This window comes from Salmo salar, chromosome ssa13 (assembly GCF_905237065.1).
Source record: "Salmo salar chromosome ssa13, Ssal_v3.1, whole genome shotgun sequence".
Lineage (NCBI taxonomy): Eukaryota > Metazoa > Chordata > Actinopteri > Salmoniformes > Salmonidae > Salmo > Salmo salar.
In genome coordinates, this window is record NC_059454.1 from 55,715,522 (window position 1) to 55,733,185 (window position 17,664).

Consider the following 17,664-nt stretch of genomic DNA (forward strand, 5'->3'; position numbering starts at 1 on the left):
GTTCTTAATTGATCTCCAAATTCTTTTCTAATGTCCATTGGGATTCCGAGCACTGCACTGCTTCCTAGTCAAAGTCAAGGTGTGAGCTTCCAGTGAAAATGTCTTGTTCCAGCAGCATATGAAATCTGAGTCTTTTGCACTGCATTGCTTGGGTTTCTGATGACGCTGTAGATCTGGAAAATGTACAGGATGTGATTGAGCAGAAGAACAGCTGAATGGCAAAGCTTTTTACCCCCAATATGTTGCAGTGTACTGCATCTGTGTGTACAGACCAGTATGTACCTACGTGTGCGTTTATGCACAATCGCCCCAGTCTCTATGAGCGTGTGCACTGCACATCAGTGTGTGAGGGACCTTTGCTGCAATGCAGATTGGCCAGCTGTCTTTGTTGCGGTCCCGAGGCAGCTCTGGAGCCATACATCATTTGGTGGGATTGACTGAAGCTGGAGCTGCACGGGCTGAAGTACCAGGGCCGGGGCCGGGGCCACATTGCAGCCACAGGGCTAGGTGAACTCCTGCTTTCTTCTCCTTTAATACTTAAGCGATAAGGCACGAGGCGGTGTGGTATAAGGCCAATATACCATGGTTAAGGGCTGTTCTTATGCACGACCCAACGCGGAGTGCTTGGATACAGCCCATAGCCACGGTATGTTGGCCATACACCACAAACCCCCGAGGTGCCTTATTGCTATTATAAACTGGTTACCAACGTAATTAGAGCAGAAAATAGAAATGTTTTGTCATACCCGTGATATACAGTCTGATATACCACGGCTGTCAGCCAATCATTTACATTTTAGTCATTTAGCAGACGCTCTTATCCAGAGCGACTTACAGTAGTGAATGCATACAGTTCATAAATTTTTTCCCCCGTACTGGTCCCCCATGGGAATCGAACCCACAACCCTGGCGTTGCAAACACCATGCTCTACCAACTGAGCCACGGGAACCGGGCATTCAAGGTTCGAACCACCCAGTTTCTACTGGAGAATAGACTCTGGGCTCTGGACTCCAGCAGCATTAGCAGGTCTCTGACTGACTCCCCATTGCTCTGTCTCTCTTTTGTTGGCTGCCAGCGCCTGAGCAGACAGTTTCCTCCCCCCGGGTATTGGCTGTGGATGCTGACGGGTGGGATTGCTGTGTGTGAATAAAGGGTATTTTTGCTGAGGCAGGTACTGCAGCTGTAACTCTCTGTTTCAGCCACAGTAAATGATAGGCGAGGAGAGGAGAAGGGAGTCGAGGGCCTCTGGCTCTACAGCACTCTGCAGAGTCACATTAATAACCTCCAGCAGTAGACTGGACATGCTTGGTGGAGCTCCTCCGTTACACTAACAGCCACGACAACAGCCATGAGCTAATGGAACACGCATGTGACAAATACGTCTCGCCACGTAACGGTGGTACACGTGTATCAGCTATTACAGTCAGACCCCCGTGTTTATCATTGCACTGCAACAACTGTAATCAAGACAGCATGCCTCTGACTCTTGATTCTGTCCATTTCGTTAGTAAGTAAAGTTAACTTGGGACAGAGCCAAGAGCAAGAAGGCAGTATCAACTCCCTGGCTGGAAATGGAACGTGCAACCAAGGCCCATGTTTCTAACTGCTGGATCATGCTGCTCTGTGCCCTCGCTCTCGTTCCATTCGCTCAACCTCCGCCATCTGCTCAAAAGAAGATGGAGATCACCAGTTGACTGCACAGCATTGGATCAGAATCAACAGTTATAGCAATTCCATAGGAGAGAGATGGAGAGAGAGAGAGAGAGATGGAGAGAGAGAGAGAGAGAGAGAGAGAGAGATGGAGAGAGAGAGAGAGAGATGGAGAGAGATGGAGAGAGAGAGAGAGAGATGGAGAGAGAGAGAGATGGAGAGAGAGATGGAGAGAGAGAGAGAGAGATGGAGAGAGAGAGAGAGAGATGGAGAGAGAGAGAGAGAGAGAGAGAGAGAGAGAGATGGAGAGAGAGAGAGAGAGATGGAGAGAGAGAGAGAGAGATGGAGAGAGAGAGAGAGAGATGGAGAGAGAGAGAGATGGAGAGACAGACATCTGGTCTATGATAATGAGCTCACATGTAATCTCTGCAGCAGGCAGCCCCTTCATATAAGCTGCCATCCCAGCACCATCTATGCACGCACACACACACACACACACACACACACACCTGGTCTAAATTGCCCCACACATGAACATTTGTCTCCATTACAGGAGCATCTGGGACCCTCTACTTCTGTAATACACGTTTTATTGCTGACATATGCCACAGGTTAGAGTGAACTGTGTGTGTGTGTTTTGTGTGTGTGTTTTGTGTGTGTGTTTTGTGTGTGTGCTTTGTGTGTGTGTGTGTTGCGAAAGAGCTGTCTGGCACAGGAAGAGCCGCGGAGTGAACACAAGTGTCTCCAAGACGGCTGTAAGACAGATCACAGCGATCCCTCAGTGCCTCTGGCAGAATGTCACTGCTATGACAGCTGCTGATACCAGCCTGCCCATGCCAGTCAGCGTAGCACAGTAGGGGACCATGGTTACCATCGGTACAGCATCCGTTTTTTGGACCAACCCGTAAGCTTCCTAGATCCGTTTGGGTTGAAACGTTCAACGTCAACGAGTTAAGATATGTATCTGGAGCATGTGAGTGTGCAGGGCTGCAGGCCATACTTTACTTTATTGCAGCACAGTACCCCATTAAAAGTGATGTGCCTTTGATTTCATATGCAATTCGGTTAGCTAGTAGCTACCCTCTCTCTACTACATCCACTACGCCAAAGTGAAAAGCGCTAATTATCTGTCAAGGAGGTCGATCGAGACAACAGAAAACATTCTCTAGTGTATTTATAATTGGACATGTAAATGCACCCTTATAGTAAACTGAGCATACCAAACATTAGGAACACCTTCCTGATATGGAGTTGCCCAATCCAGGTCTCAACTGTCTCAAGGCTTACAAATCCTTCTTTAACTCATCTCCTCCCTTCATCTACACTTTATTGAAGTGGATTTAACGAGTGACATCAATAAGGGAGCATAGCTTTCACCTGGATTCACCTGGTCAGTCTATGTCATGGAAAGAGCAGGTGTTCTTAATGTTTTGTACACTCAGCGTATGTCTGAGGAGCTACACCACTATAACCCAACAACATAGGCTCCTAACAGTGCTGAGGAATGGGTTGGAATGGGATGTTAAACAGAGGGAAGAGACTCCGTGGAGAGAGCGACGGCGTAATAAGTGTCTCCATATGATCTTCAACACTGTACACGCCGGCAGCATCCAGCCATGCCGGCTGAGGGACGTTAATTCAGCATTTGTTGTCCGCCTAGCCTAGCCGACACTATCTGTGCATTATTGGCTCTGGGACCGGCTTTGAATGCTGTTGGGAGTCCGGGAGTATTAGCATGGGAAATGAAATAAGAGGACGAGCAATGCCGTGCCACGCAGTGCCCTGGGTACACTTGGCTGGCGGAGCGGAACTACTGACTAGGTACTGATGTAATAGGGAAGATCCAGCCAAATGTACCACGACGTTTTATTAAATGATTTGTTTGGGCATGCCAAGGTCTCTCTGTGTTCCTCTTCCCTTTCCTGTTCACATTGACTGAATCTCAAAACTCCAGCGACGGGCGATCTGATACGGTCAGGAATGATTATACCCAGCGACACGCACAATTGGCTGCGAAATAACTAATAGCGTGAAAGTACACCGATTAGTTGACATAAATGTTTGCTCCTGTCTCGGTTTAACAATGTCAATCCTTACATTCGTGGGTGCTAGAACACCGTACTGGAGTAACAGAAGAACGTTTAGTGTCGCATCTAAAACGGAGAAGGTCAACTGAACCGTATAATGTAAAAGGTTAACAAATATCAGAGTGCCAAAAGGGCTGAGCCTAAAAGCTGATTCTCTTCTGTGCTAATGGGCCAGAAGCTAGTCTGTCTCAGTGTGAGCCTTTCACACCCATAAAACCCAGACCTATTAATGTACCTGTAATAGCCACTCAACCATATACCATGAACAGAATGGGATAGGCACCATTTTGCTTAGACTGATTTTATGAGGTGTGTTTGTGTGTGTGTGTGTGTTTATGTTTGCGCGTGCGTGGGTGCGTGCGCATGTGTGTTTGCGTTGTGAGACAGTTCCTGAGACAGGCACAGAGGCTGGAGAGAGAGAGAGATCAATAGTGTCGAGTCAAAGACTCAGGGGGCAGACCTGATACTAGGACCAGTCATCAACAACAGAACTGCCTGCAGTCTGGCATCTCATTTCATAGAATCCACTGACCGGGGAAACGATTCCACTCTGGACCATTTCATCACCTGGCAATAACACGTGTTTAAAACGTCCAGCGCGGCATTTTTTATCTTAATATCAAATAATTTATGGGTAACAATTAAGTACCTTACTGTGATTGTTTTCAATTAAAATGGTTAAAAAGAAAAATTCTTAGAAAAGAGCAATTTCTCAAGCAATCATTTTTCTAAGGCTGTATGAGAGTGGTCTGAGTGGGGAGGGGAAAACTGAAAACTAGCTGTTATTGGCAGAGAGGTTTGGAACTCTTACTGGTCTATCAACTCATTTATGTGATGTCACCAGGCAGGCCAAATCTCCATCCCACCAAAACAGGCAGAAATTTCAGGCGGTCTTTTCAAATAGCCCTTACAATAAAAAAGGGCATTATCATAAATTTCAACATTTCACAGTATTATTTCAACCTCATAGTATGGAAATATAAAACACAGGCAAATCTGTTTTTTGACTGCACTGGGCCTTTAAAAGTATTGATTGAAAAAAAATCCATGGAAAATGTGGCGATGAAATTGGTGTGGTGATTAAAGTGTCAGTATGTTTTAAAGCTGATCCAGGCCGGGCAGGGAATTTTAATCGAAACCTACGTCAGTAGCAGACAACCAGTCTGCAGTCCACTGACATTGACAAGACTCCCTACCTTGGTATACTGCTCTATTGAAATCCTATAGTTCAGCATACATTCAATGCAGAGGACTCCTGTTCTGTTTTCACAAACCTCCACTCCAGCCATGCATTCGGTTTTTGATTTTCCTTTGGCAATGTGGTATATACTCTGACCCTTACCCGTAGCCTGGCTTTGGTCTGGTACATTCTTTCTGTGTACCATAGGAGGCACCCAGGTTTGGGTTTGTGTGTGTTTACATGTGCCTGTGTGCCTTTTTAGCCCATACTATGGAACCGAGGGAGAATATAGAGGTTATAGATATCATAGCCTCAGTATGACTTCCTAATAACTCTAGGAAGCCACAGTCTGGAGCACGAAGGCCTCCTGAAGGTATACAGCATGGGCAGGCAACACTGTTCCTGGAGTGCTGCAGGTTCTAACTACTAGGCACTTGGCCAACTGAGCTAATTGATCAGCTCAGCGATTGCCTAAATTCAACACACCTGGTCGTCTAGGTGGGTTAAATCAAAAACATGAAGTACCCGTGACCTCCAGGACCAGGGTTGCCAATCACTGGTACATAGTATAAAACAGCCTACAGAGATCAGGCTCAAATTGGTGGCAATTCAAGCAGGTTCCAACCTATTAGCATCCCGCCAGCCTGGTTGAGAGATAAACAGACCGCTGTATCGGTTGATGTCGACTGGGGCTGCGGCCGCCCGTCATGCCATTTGGAGGACAGGCAGGCAGACAGGTAGGCAGGCAGCCTACTGTACACTGCTGACAGTGCTGGAGTGGGGGAGAGAAGCGTTGTGTATGTGGGAAGTGTTTCTGTACAGGGAGCGACTCAGAGGGGCTGCGGTAAAGTGCTGCAGGGCAGGGGGAGAGAGGGGAGAGAGGGGGGAGAGAGGGGGGAGTTGGAACTAGAAAAAAAAAGAGGCATCAGCAATCTGCATTTAATGAGCGCACAAGAGAGGGTCGCAGTCCCTCTAACAGGATCCCCGGTTCCCCCCTGGTTCCCCTACCCCTCTCCTCCACCCCTCCTCTCCTCCACCCCTCCACCCCATCCCCCTGTTCTGTTCTGCCACGCTGTTGTTAGATTAACTCAGGGTCAGGGGGTCTGAGGGGGAGATCCAGCCTCGCTGCCAGAGAGGTAATCAGTAGAGACGGGTACTGAACAGTCTCCCCTTCTTACACAGACAGACAGACACGCACAGGCATGCACACACACACACACACACACACGCACACACACACACACACACACACACACACACACACACACACACACACACACACACACACACACTGTAAATGTGGGCCTGATAGATTCCATTTGGAGGGGAGGGCTCGGGGATGGAACAATAGCATTCAATTCCACTGTATCAATATGTTAATGTCTTGCCCATTAGTGCAAATAGTCATTGCCACGTTTGTTCATGTCAACAATTATGTCATTGCAAAATATGATGTGGGTACTGTGCAACACCTTTCTATGTCAATGCCTGGTCATACCACTTCCAGTTGCAAAAATAGAAAGAAAATCATTTTCAACCCTCTGTTTCCCAATGCATTTGCACTCTACTATTTCAAATGGTAAGATCATCCGTTTACCTCTTACACACTCACAACTCCACAGCCCTGTTCTCGAATCACAATCACAAGGTTCTTTTTGGAGCAGAGATATAATCGCCCTATACGAGCCAGCTTAGAAGCTGTGTTTACAGGATTTTCTTTTTGGAGGGGGTGGGGGTTGCTGGTTCTCATCCCAGATGAACAGTAGCCTAATCCTCCCAGGGCAGAGGAACAGAGAGCAGCACTGCGGGCACGCACTCCTCTTCCCTCACAGATAAGACAGACAATAGACCGACATGAAGGGACTCAGCAGCCTGTAAAGGCATGTGTAGTCTCTCCGTCACTTCTTCATTAACCCTTAAAGGGGAGAACAGAAGGGACGGCATCAACGTCCCTTTTAACACCATTTGCTTTGTGAGCAGCTTGGATGTTTAACGTATCTTTCACAGAATCTTGATTCATTCCGAGCTCATCCATCTCGAAATGCCCAGCAATATGTATTACATACAGCAGCTAAGATTTCTATTGTATCACCAAGATGCCACACACCTGATGGATTGCACTGTCTTCGTGTCACAATTAGAGATCATGCCACCTAAACTCTAGTACACAGTTGCTGGAGGGTGGTGGGCCGATATCCTGATGCAGAGGAACAACATAGCATTGTTTAGCCGGTCTTACATCACATGTTCTCTGGGATCTGGTCATGAGGTCTCCCTGGGTACTGGAGAGCTGATCTCCTTCCTCTGGACAAACAACAGGCATGTCAACAGACTCCTGACTACTGCTCAGTGGTGTTGTCACTGCAGGGTCAACAGGAGAGAGCAAGAGCCAGGCAGAGAGACTAACGAAGGAACTCAGCCCCATCTACCATTACCTCAGCCCATCGCTACCACAGTCCCAAACAATGGTCTCTACCACCTCCCTAGTTCCTACATCCTGTAGGACTCCACAGCCCTCAGAGGCTAACCCTGAGATTCCACCCAGGACCGACTAGGGGTGTGGAGGGGGTAGTAGAGACATTCTAGAACCTTTCACTAGGCAACACAGCACAAACGGAAGGTAGATGTTCGGCGTTCGCTGTGTGTGTTTGTCCTGGCTTCCTTACCATTGTTACACAAGGAGCCTCTTGATGATTGGAGAGCAGGGCCATGATAAGGGCAACAGCAGCCGCAGGAAAACAATACCCCATCGATTGCAGACCTCATTGCTAAAACAGATGTGTATTTTAATAGAACCACCATACAAGACAAACAAGCTGCAGGCAACAATAGAGATTTACAGAATGAGTGGAATTTTGTTTGTTGGAAGGTTAGACCTGGTATTTTTGAGACAGCCCCAAAATACGACTACAATCGTGGAGGTACCAGGAGTCCTACTGTAGCAGTAAGTAAAATACCCATTCTTGCCATAGGTACAGGGGCAGTGTAGGGGCCAGAGTGGACAACGGTAGGAACCAATGAGGTCACAATTTGAGCCCAGTGCTTCAGCCTTTAGATTCGGAAGAGAGGTGCAACTGGACTGATAGGAGGCGGGTTGAAAATGAACTGCTTTACTGAACGGACGCCCGAAACCCACATGGGTGCTCACTGCTCACCCGTGTGGTTTAATGCACATTCCTCCACAGAGACACACCCTTAAATTAGCATCACCATTATGCTAATTCGCACTCCCTCTTGCGCACACAAAGGGATTCCAGTGGGATTGGGGAGCTCACAGGCACACAAAGGCATGCTCACAGAAGCATATGTTACCGGGATAGGGAGTCAAGACTCACGGTACCGCTCCAAAACATAGAAATATTCAGAGCATCATTCTAACTCATCCGAGTCTAATCAAACCCAGGTATGAGACACATCAGCATCTGGAATTGGAATCCTGGGAAATGGCGCACATGCTCAACTCAAAGCCATTTGAGCCTAATATGCAAACAATCCATTCGACTTTTCATTTACTGCAGTTACTTTAGCGGTGGTAGTGTATTGGTATGAAGCAACAACAAAAATAAGAATTGCTCACAATTCTAGGTCAGCCAGCTCCCTCAGCCGTTCTCTGAGCTTTATTTATCCACCTAACCCTCCGCCCTCCATCTCTTTCTCCTTCTCTCTGCTTCCTTTGAACTCCCAGCCCGTCCATAAGGCAGCGGGCTCATTTGAGTAGTGTGGAGGCTGAAGGTGCGTCTCCCAGGACTACAGCATCCATCACAACAGTCCTGTACTGTTACTTCCTCTTCCTCCAGAGTGAAGAGAGAGATAGATGTGAGACCTGTCTCATTATAACTCTACCTGGCTGCTACTAACACTGACTGGGAGATGAGGTGCCTGACTTGGCCCTAGGCCGGGCCATAGACCCAAGAGGATTGTCCCAGCGGCACTGCATAATGTTCCTCGTGAGTTATACCGAACCTACTGTACATCCTAGATGTTTACGACTTACTGAATGTTCAAGCGATGCCTTTTTCAAATGTTTTTATCCGTTGGTACTGATACGTGCAGGTTCTGAAACCCAGATGTATTTGCTCATCATAACCCATGAACCCAAAGAAAGTAAACCAAAGTCAGATTATATAAAGGAACTCTAGGATTTATTGACTTTGGGAATGTTCTCCTTTTTGGTTTGGTGCATCTACATTGCTTGTAAAGCGTCACTCAGAGAGTTAATGTATCTCCTGAGAGTAGTTTGAAGGATCTGTTGACAGGGCATAAACAGAGACACAACTTGAGTAGTTGTGTGTGAAGGGCAATTTCAGTTAGTGCTTTATCCTTAGTCTGGTGTACCTTCTGCGTGGCCTTGTCCTAACTGAGTAAGACATATTTGACCTGAGTCTTTATTTAGCTTAGTAACACGATCAACCTGTATAATAATGTCAAACTAATTCACGGCATAATATACATTACCAAGAGTCACAGAGTTGTTTCAGGTGGTGATTGATGGGGCTGTGATGAAGGTTTCCAGCTTCGTTAGCCTTTTTATCATTATGCCATTTTCGAAAGGCCAGCAATAGGCTCACAGCTACGGTGCATTCGAAAAGTATTCAGACCCCTTCACTTTTTCCACATTCTGTTATGTTACAGCCTTATTCTAAAATGTATTAAATTGTTGTTGTTTTTACCTTCGTCAATCTACACACAATACCCCATAATGACAAAGCAAAAACAGGTTAAGAAATTCTTGCAAATGTATTAATTATCACATTTACATAAGTATTCAGACCCTTTACTCAGTACTTTGTTAAAGCACCTTTGGGAGCGATTACAGCCTCGAGTCTTCTTGGGTATGACGTTACAAGCTTGGCACACCTGTATTTGGGAAGTTTCTCCTATTCTTCTCTGCAGATCCTCTCAAGCTCTGTCTGGTTCAATACTTCAGGCGTGAAATTTACCCCATACACCTATTTCATGTCATCTACTGTTGCACAGCTATTTTCAGGTCTCTCCAGAGATGTTCGATCGGGTTCAAGTCCGGGCTTTGGCTGGTGGTTCCAAACTTCTTCCATTTAAGAATGATGAAGGCCACTGTGTTCTTGGGGACCTTCAATGCTGCAGACATTTTTTGGAACACTTCCCCAGATCTGTGCCTCGACACAATCCTGTCTCTGAGCTTTACGTATAATTCCTTCGACCTCTTGCCTTGGTTTTTGCTCTGACATGCAATGTCAACAGTGGGAGCTTATGTAGACCAGTGTGTGTAAATCATGTCCAATCAATTGAATTTACCACAGGTGGACTCCAATCAAGTTGTAGAAACATCTCAAGGATGATCAATGGAAGCAGGAGGCACCCGAGCTTCATTTCGAGTCTCATAGCAAAGGTCTGAATACTTATGTAAATAACGTATTTCTGTGTTTTGTTTTTAATACATTTGCAAAAATGTCTACAAGCCTGTTTTCACTTTGTCATTAAGGGGTGGTGTGTAGATTGATGAGAAAAAATGTTTTTGAATCATTTCCGAATGCACTGTACATGCTTGTCCCTGTAACAGTAGCCCGTCTTCCTCCCTCTTCCACCTCCCGCCCGTATCCATTTTGTGAGAATTGGGAGGTCCATAAATCTCTGTCCCTGTCAGTGTGCAGGGAGGGAGCCGATTGGGAGGGGAGAGGATGAGCCCTCTAAGAGGCTGAGATCTGATTAGAGAGGGCACAATCACCGCGTGACACCGCCTCACTCACACATCACCCAGTGTGTGCGTTCATGTAGGACTAAATCCACGCCATCAAATTCAAGCCCCATCTCACAGAAGGAATCCTCTCTCCCAAAAGGTTTGCTGACGGAAAAGAGATCCCAGTGGTACTGTAGTGTTCCCTCTCCGAGAGACAACATAGACAGAGAACCATGGACGTTATGTTAGCTCTGCTCTAATGCCCTGGTCTAATTACTTCTCTGGTCTCACTCTCATGTCATCAATCAAAATAACACAATGAGAGGGTTTTCCTCTTTTCTAGATTTTATAATACCTTTTTTTTACATCAGCAGTTCTCACAAAGTGCTTTACAGTAACCATGCCTAGACCACAAAGAGCAAAGCAGAAGTGAGGGGATTGGGGACTAAAATGGTGAAAGGAAGATACACAATGCTCCTCTCACGGTATCATCGTAAAATAGGTTAAAGTGCACAGTTTACGTTTTGTCTTTTCTTCTAGTGGAGGATGCTAACAGTAGTAACAGGCAGAGGTAAACACAACATGCATTAAAATATATTTTAAAAATGTATGAGTCATCAATTATTAATCTGAATGTCAAACAAGTAGCATCGGACCATCATGAGGAGAACAGCTTACCCCCTGGCCATTTCTATGAGTTCTTCCTGATTCATAACGACATATTCCCTGCTCTAACTTGGACAGTGGATAGTGCACTCCAAAAAGTTTTTAAAAAGTCCAAGTCAATTATATTCCCCCTAAGGAAACAGTACATCTAAAACATCTGGGGATGAATAGCATGGTTGTTGAGATTCAAAGCTTTTCTCTTAAAAATGCACAGTTGTCTGCATCTATCCACATCTCCCATAACTCTAGACAACCTCCCAGACAGAACAGAGAGTTGATGACAGTCATCTACATGGGGTAAATTTCTCACCTTATGTATTGAATTCAAAATAAAATAAATCTTAAACATTTTCAACTATTTTTCATGTTTTTAGAAAAAGTGAAACAATGGATGTAAAAAAATCAAAAGCAGAATTTGTAAAATTGGGAAAAAAATGAATTATATCAATAGCAAAACAAAAAAACTTGCAAGCAAATAATTTTAAATTGAGAGCAAAACTTGAATTTTAAAGCAATAACTCCTTTTTTGAAAACTAATGCCAAAATAGTTCCGTTTTCTATTTAAATTCCTATCTATTAAATGAATATGTTTACCTAACTAGTTACATGGTTTGTCATGAAAGGTATTATATAGATATGCTTCTAATACCCAATAATTATTGACACGTGACAATTTTTAAATATGTTAGCTTAGTTGGCTTGATTAGTTGTCTGACTAGCTTGCCAAATGGAATGAATCGCCAGACTCTGCATGCCTGTAGCTAGCCACTGCCAGCCATAGTGAAAGGTTTGCCCGTATGTTTTTACTAAACCAAGTGATGTCACGTCCGAATAGGCCATTGTGATTTTAGACCCATGACAAATGTCTCCAGTTAGCTAGCTAGCTAGCTACATCATTGTATTTAGGCCAGGGACTCGTGTGTACACCACTTAGCTAGCTATTTATCTAGCTGGAGACATTCATCATGAGATTGAAATCACATTACGCCCTTTACGGTCAAAACAATTACTTGGTTTACGGAAAGCATACAATAATGTATGTATCTGAATTACCCATAGCAAAATGTTCTGGACTATTGAAGCTAGAGACATTCATTGGGCAAGTTGGTTAAGGTGTCTTTTTCTATTAGCACAATGATGAGGCTGTGTGCTGCGAAACCACCTCTGAATACTCTCTCTGCTGAACACAGTGAACATTAGCTGGATATAGGGGCAACAATGTAAAAGGTGGCTAGTGGCACCTTCATTTGGGAGGACGGGCTCATTATAATGGCTGGAATGGAATTCATGGAATGGTATCAAACACATAGTTTCCATATGTTTTAATACCATTCCATTCACTCCATTCCAGCCATTATTATGAGCCGTCCTCCCCTCATCAGCCTCCTGTGAACTGCCGGCAAGAGCATAGGCGAAATAGATTTAACAGTTGGTTGTTGGAAAATTTGAACTGAAAACTATCTTTGCATTAGTTTTCAAATCATTTGCTCTCGCTTTAAAATTATTTGCTTGCATTTTGCTTTCAATTTATTAATTTTTTTATCTCAACATCCATTATTTCACTTTTCCTCAAAAATATAACTTTTACATTTTGAACTTTATTTTTCATGTTTACGAATTTTTCGATTTTTGAAATCAATACTTAAGGCGTGAAATGTACCCCATTACACCTAGTTCATGTCATCTACTTCATCATAGACTGAGATGACATGAGCTGTCTTTATAGAGGTATAGAGGTTGTGTATGCCATGTGTTTTAGTAGTAATGGTAAGATGGAGACAGCAGTCTGGTGGCCTTGAGATCCTCTCCTTTCCCTTCCATTCAAACGCAGGCCGACCTTATAATAGGACACAGCCACAGACAGCAGACTGGGAGGAGGGAGGGGAGGTTGTAAATATTCTTCTGGTGGATGAGAGAGGACGGTACCTGAATTATTTACACTCTGTGGTCCTTGGGGAGAAAGCACACAGGGGTGTGGATTGGGGGGGGGGCTAAGCTCCTGGTGAGTAGGTGGAAGGGGCTGGGGGGCAAGGGTTTGGTAGTGTTTGTAGGTCAGTGGGTGAGGCAGGGTCATTCACTCGGAAACAGGCTTAACCTGGGCTCTTAGTGATGGAGGAGGGGGGTTACTGGCAGCCTTCAGCCCCCCTCCAGCCATCATGCCCTTGAGAAGGTGCTAGAGACGGCGATAGTAGTAATATGCTTTTAGGGAGGAGATGTGGGGGAGGGGAGAACGTAATTTGTCTACATTGTTTTGCCTCAGAAATTGTATGATTTACTCATTATTCCCAATTAGATTGTGAGGAGACAATAATATGAGGAAAATCACTTCACAATTTGTCAATTGGCTCTACACATTCTTTTAGGAATCGCAAATAAATTGAAAATATATTAATGTAAAGCTAGGTAAGCTAATATGAATATGAACAACATATTGGGTGACACCCATTATTGAAAACGAATTTCTAGCATTTCTTGATAGATTTTTTTTAATAAGAATTCAGATGAACCTGAATAAAAAAAATATTATTTTACTCCTGCTGCTCACTTTCACCCGAGGCTCCTGTCTTCACCTCAGTGTCTTCATACATAGAGGAGAAACGAGTGAGCTGTACACCTCAGAGCCTGTAACACGTACGTTTCTGTAAAAACCTTCTGTTCCCTCCAGGATATGCAGCACTAGGAAGACTGCAGAACACTACAGTATAGATCTTACAGTTACCCATATAGTGAAACGAGCAGGGTACGCTTCCCTCTAAGACAATGCAACAACACTTTCAGTATAAAGAATGGCACAGGTTAAGCCCTCCTGGAAAAGGCAGTAGTCTGGCAGCTTAGAGGTGAAGCTGATTAAAGAGAGAGAAAATGTTTTGGTCCTGGCTGGCTTTCACATGAGAGAATGGGAGAGAAAAATTGGAGTTAAGCTTGTCTTATGTGTTGCATTTGTCTGACGCCAGTGGCATCTGCCTATCTGGTGGTTCAGCTTAATCCTATATGGTTATTTCAGCTCTCTCTCTCTCTCCTCTCACTGCCCAGCCCCTCATCCATCCACACATAAACTCAGCAAAAAAAGAAACAGTCCTTTTTCAGGACCCTGTCTTTAAAAGATAATTTGTAAAAATCCAAATAACTTCACACATCTTCATTATAAAGGGTTTAAACAGTGTTTCCCATGAACCATAAACAATTAATGAACACCTGTGGAACAGTCGTTAAGACACTAACAGCTTACAGACGGTAGGCAATTAAGGTCACAGTTATGAAAACTTAGGACACTAAAGAGGCCTTTCTACTGACTCTGAAAAACACCAAAAGAAAGATGCCCAGGGTCCCTGCTCATCTGCGTGAACGTGCCTTAGGCATGCTGCAAGGAGGCATGAGGACTGCAGATGTGGCCAGGGCAATAAATTGCAATGTCCGTACTGTGAGACGCCTAAGACAGCACAACAGGGAGACAGGACAGACAGCTGATCGTCCTCACAGTGGCAGACCACGTGTAACAACACCTGCACAGGATCAGTACATCCAAACATCACACCTGCGGGACAGGTACAGGATGGCAACAACAACTGCCCGAATTACACCAGGAACGCACAATCCCTCCATCTAGTGCTCAGACTGTCCGCAATAGGCTGAGAGAGGCTGGACTGAGGGCTTGTAGGCCTGTTATAAGGCAGGTCTTCACCAGACATCACCGGCAACAACGTTGTCTATGGGCACAAACACACCGTCGCTGGACCAGACTGGACTGGCAAAAAGTGCTCTTCACTGACGAGTCACGGTTTTGTCTCACCAGTGGTGATGGTTGGATTCGCAGTTTATCGTCGAATGAATGAGCATTACACCGAGGCCTGTACTCTGGAGCGGGATCGATTTGGAGGTGGAGGATCTGGGGCGATGTGTCACAGCATCATCGGACTGAGCTTGTTGTCATTGCAGGCAATCTCAACGCTGTGCGTTACAGGGAAGACATCCTCCTCCCTCATGTGGTACCCTTCCTGCAGGCTCATCCTGACATGACCTTCCAGTATGACAATGCCACCAGCCATGCTGCTCGTTCTATGCGTTATTTCCTGCAAGACAGGGATGTCAGTGTTCTGCTATCCCATTGAGCACGTCTAGGACCTGTTGGATTGGAGGGTGAGGGCTAGGGCCATTCCCCCCAGAAATGTCCAGGAACTTGCAGGTGCCTTGGTGGAAGAGTGTGGTAACATCTCACAGCAAGAACTGGCAAATCTGGTGCAGTCCATGAGGTGATGCGCTGCAGTACTTAATGCAGCTGGTGGCCACACCAGATACTGATTGTTACTTTTGATTTTGACCCCCCCTTTGTTCTGGGACACATTACTCCATTTCTGTTAGTCAAATGTCTGTGGAACTTGTTCAGTTTATGTCTCAGTTGTTGAATCTTGTTATGTTCATACAAATATTTACGCATGTTAAGTTGGCTGAAAATAAACGCAGTTAACAGTGAGAGGACGTTTCTTTTATTGCTGAGTTTATTTAGCTTTAGCTTTGGCTCACATGATTTCTCTGCTTACTGTTGCCTAAGTCTTGATATAGCCCCGAATCAATAAATCAAAGGCATATGCAAGATGGAAATCAACATGGAAAAGCGTAGAATCCTGTTTGTGCCTTTGCTTAGTGTTGCTATCTTGCATATTTCAGTATTGACATTAAACAGACAAAATGCACAGAGAACTAAACTTTCATTCTGAACAGCAAACAATCTGATTGCCTGCACTACTCTGACACCACCAACCCCAATGCTTTATTCCACTGCTATAGGCTACAGCACAGACCCTAAACAATACAGCATAACCAGCCATAGGGAAAGCAGGACAAATTTTCTATCAGTGTTGAGTGTCCTTTACATTTACAACCAACGTATAGGATATTTAATTTTGTATTATCTTTTGATTTGAAACAATTCAGATAGCCTATTAAAAATTAAAATAAGTAGCCATAATGTCTCTCTAAATGAATTACTGTGTCGTTATCAATAAATATTTAGGCTACTCATGTGGTTGATACGAAATGATCAACATAATGCTGCTGGTGATCTCTTGTTGTATACTGAACAAAAATATATTCGCAACATGCAACAATTTCAAAGATTTTACTGACTTACAGTTCATATCAGGAAATCAGTCAATTGAAATAAATGAATTAGGCCAAAATCTATGGAATTCACACAACTGGGCAGGGGTGCAGCCATGGGTGGGACTTGGAGGGCATAGGCCCACCCACTAGAGAGCCAGGCCCAGCCAATCAGAATGAGTTTTTCCCCACAAAATGACTTTATTTCAGACAGAAATACTCCCCCTCTGTGTAATGATCATGCTGTTTAATTAGCTTCTTCATATGCCACACCAGTCAGGTGGATGGATTATCTTGGCTATGGAGAAATGCTCACTAATAGGGATGTAAACAAATTTGTACACTAAATTTGAAAGAAAAAAGTTGTGCATATTGAACATTTCTGGGATTTTTTATTTCAGCTCATGAAACATGAGACCAACACTTTACATGTTGCATTTATAATTTTGTTCAGTGTAGTTGGCCAGAGGGATAAACCTATTTCCCTGTGTGAACTCCCCAGTATAATCTCAATTGAGTCCTCCTCGCATCCTCTCTCCTCGCTTCCTTCCCTAAACCCATTGGAGAAGGTCAAAGGGGAGGGTCCTCTGGCTTTCTCATCCAATGGGTTTTGAGAAGGAGGCGAGGAGAGAGGATAGAGGACACGAGGAGAATGGGATTTAGATTCTCCCACCAAGTCTCCTCTGACCTGCTTCTCATGCATCGGGATGTGCGTAGCTTCAGTGATTCATTCGGAATACACACACATATCCGTGACTGCATTGTGTATTCTCCAATATCTGAACTTCTCAATATATAATGCAACACTATAGGCTAATGCCAGACAGCCATTCATTTTACATAGCCTAACACTTTTCCTGAGAAAGAGACTGTACAGACTCATAGCTATGACAACTCAGCATTGTCGCGGGAAGTAGTCGTGCTGATGCACCCCCTGTTAAATCACAATAAAAAAATAATTCATTTATATAAATTGAAAAAAAATGTTGACCAAATTAGTGCACTAGGCCTTTATTACTCCTGTATGAAAATAATCCTCAGCCGAGCTGGAGAACCCCCCAAGGACCTTACAAGTTCTGTTTAGAGGCGAGTTGGCTCTGGCAGCCAACACAGCCAAATACTCCATCTAAACGTGAATTGAATCTCAATTGCGGTACGGTTCTAGAATCATAAATCCCCCTACTTTCAAATCACATCAAAATCATTTCACAAATGCTAAATGTATACTGTTTTAACCGATTTTAACACCGTTGCAGCTGACAGTATTTGTTATGTGACATGTTTGTGGCGTCCGTTTTCAGTTTGAAGACAGGTGTTCGGGGACGCA

At 44.4% G+C, this 17,664-nt stretch overlaps 1 protein-coding gene across 2 annotated transcripts in view; it reads right to left on the reverse strand.

The window, feature by feature from the left end:
- The window catches only part of LOC106567445 (serine/threonine-protein phosphatase 2A 55 kDa regulatory subunit B beta isoform), an 88,792-nt gene that overhangs the window by 37,492 nt on the left and 33,636 nt on the right, over positions 1 to 17,664 (reverse strand). The window lies entirely within an intron of this gene.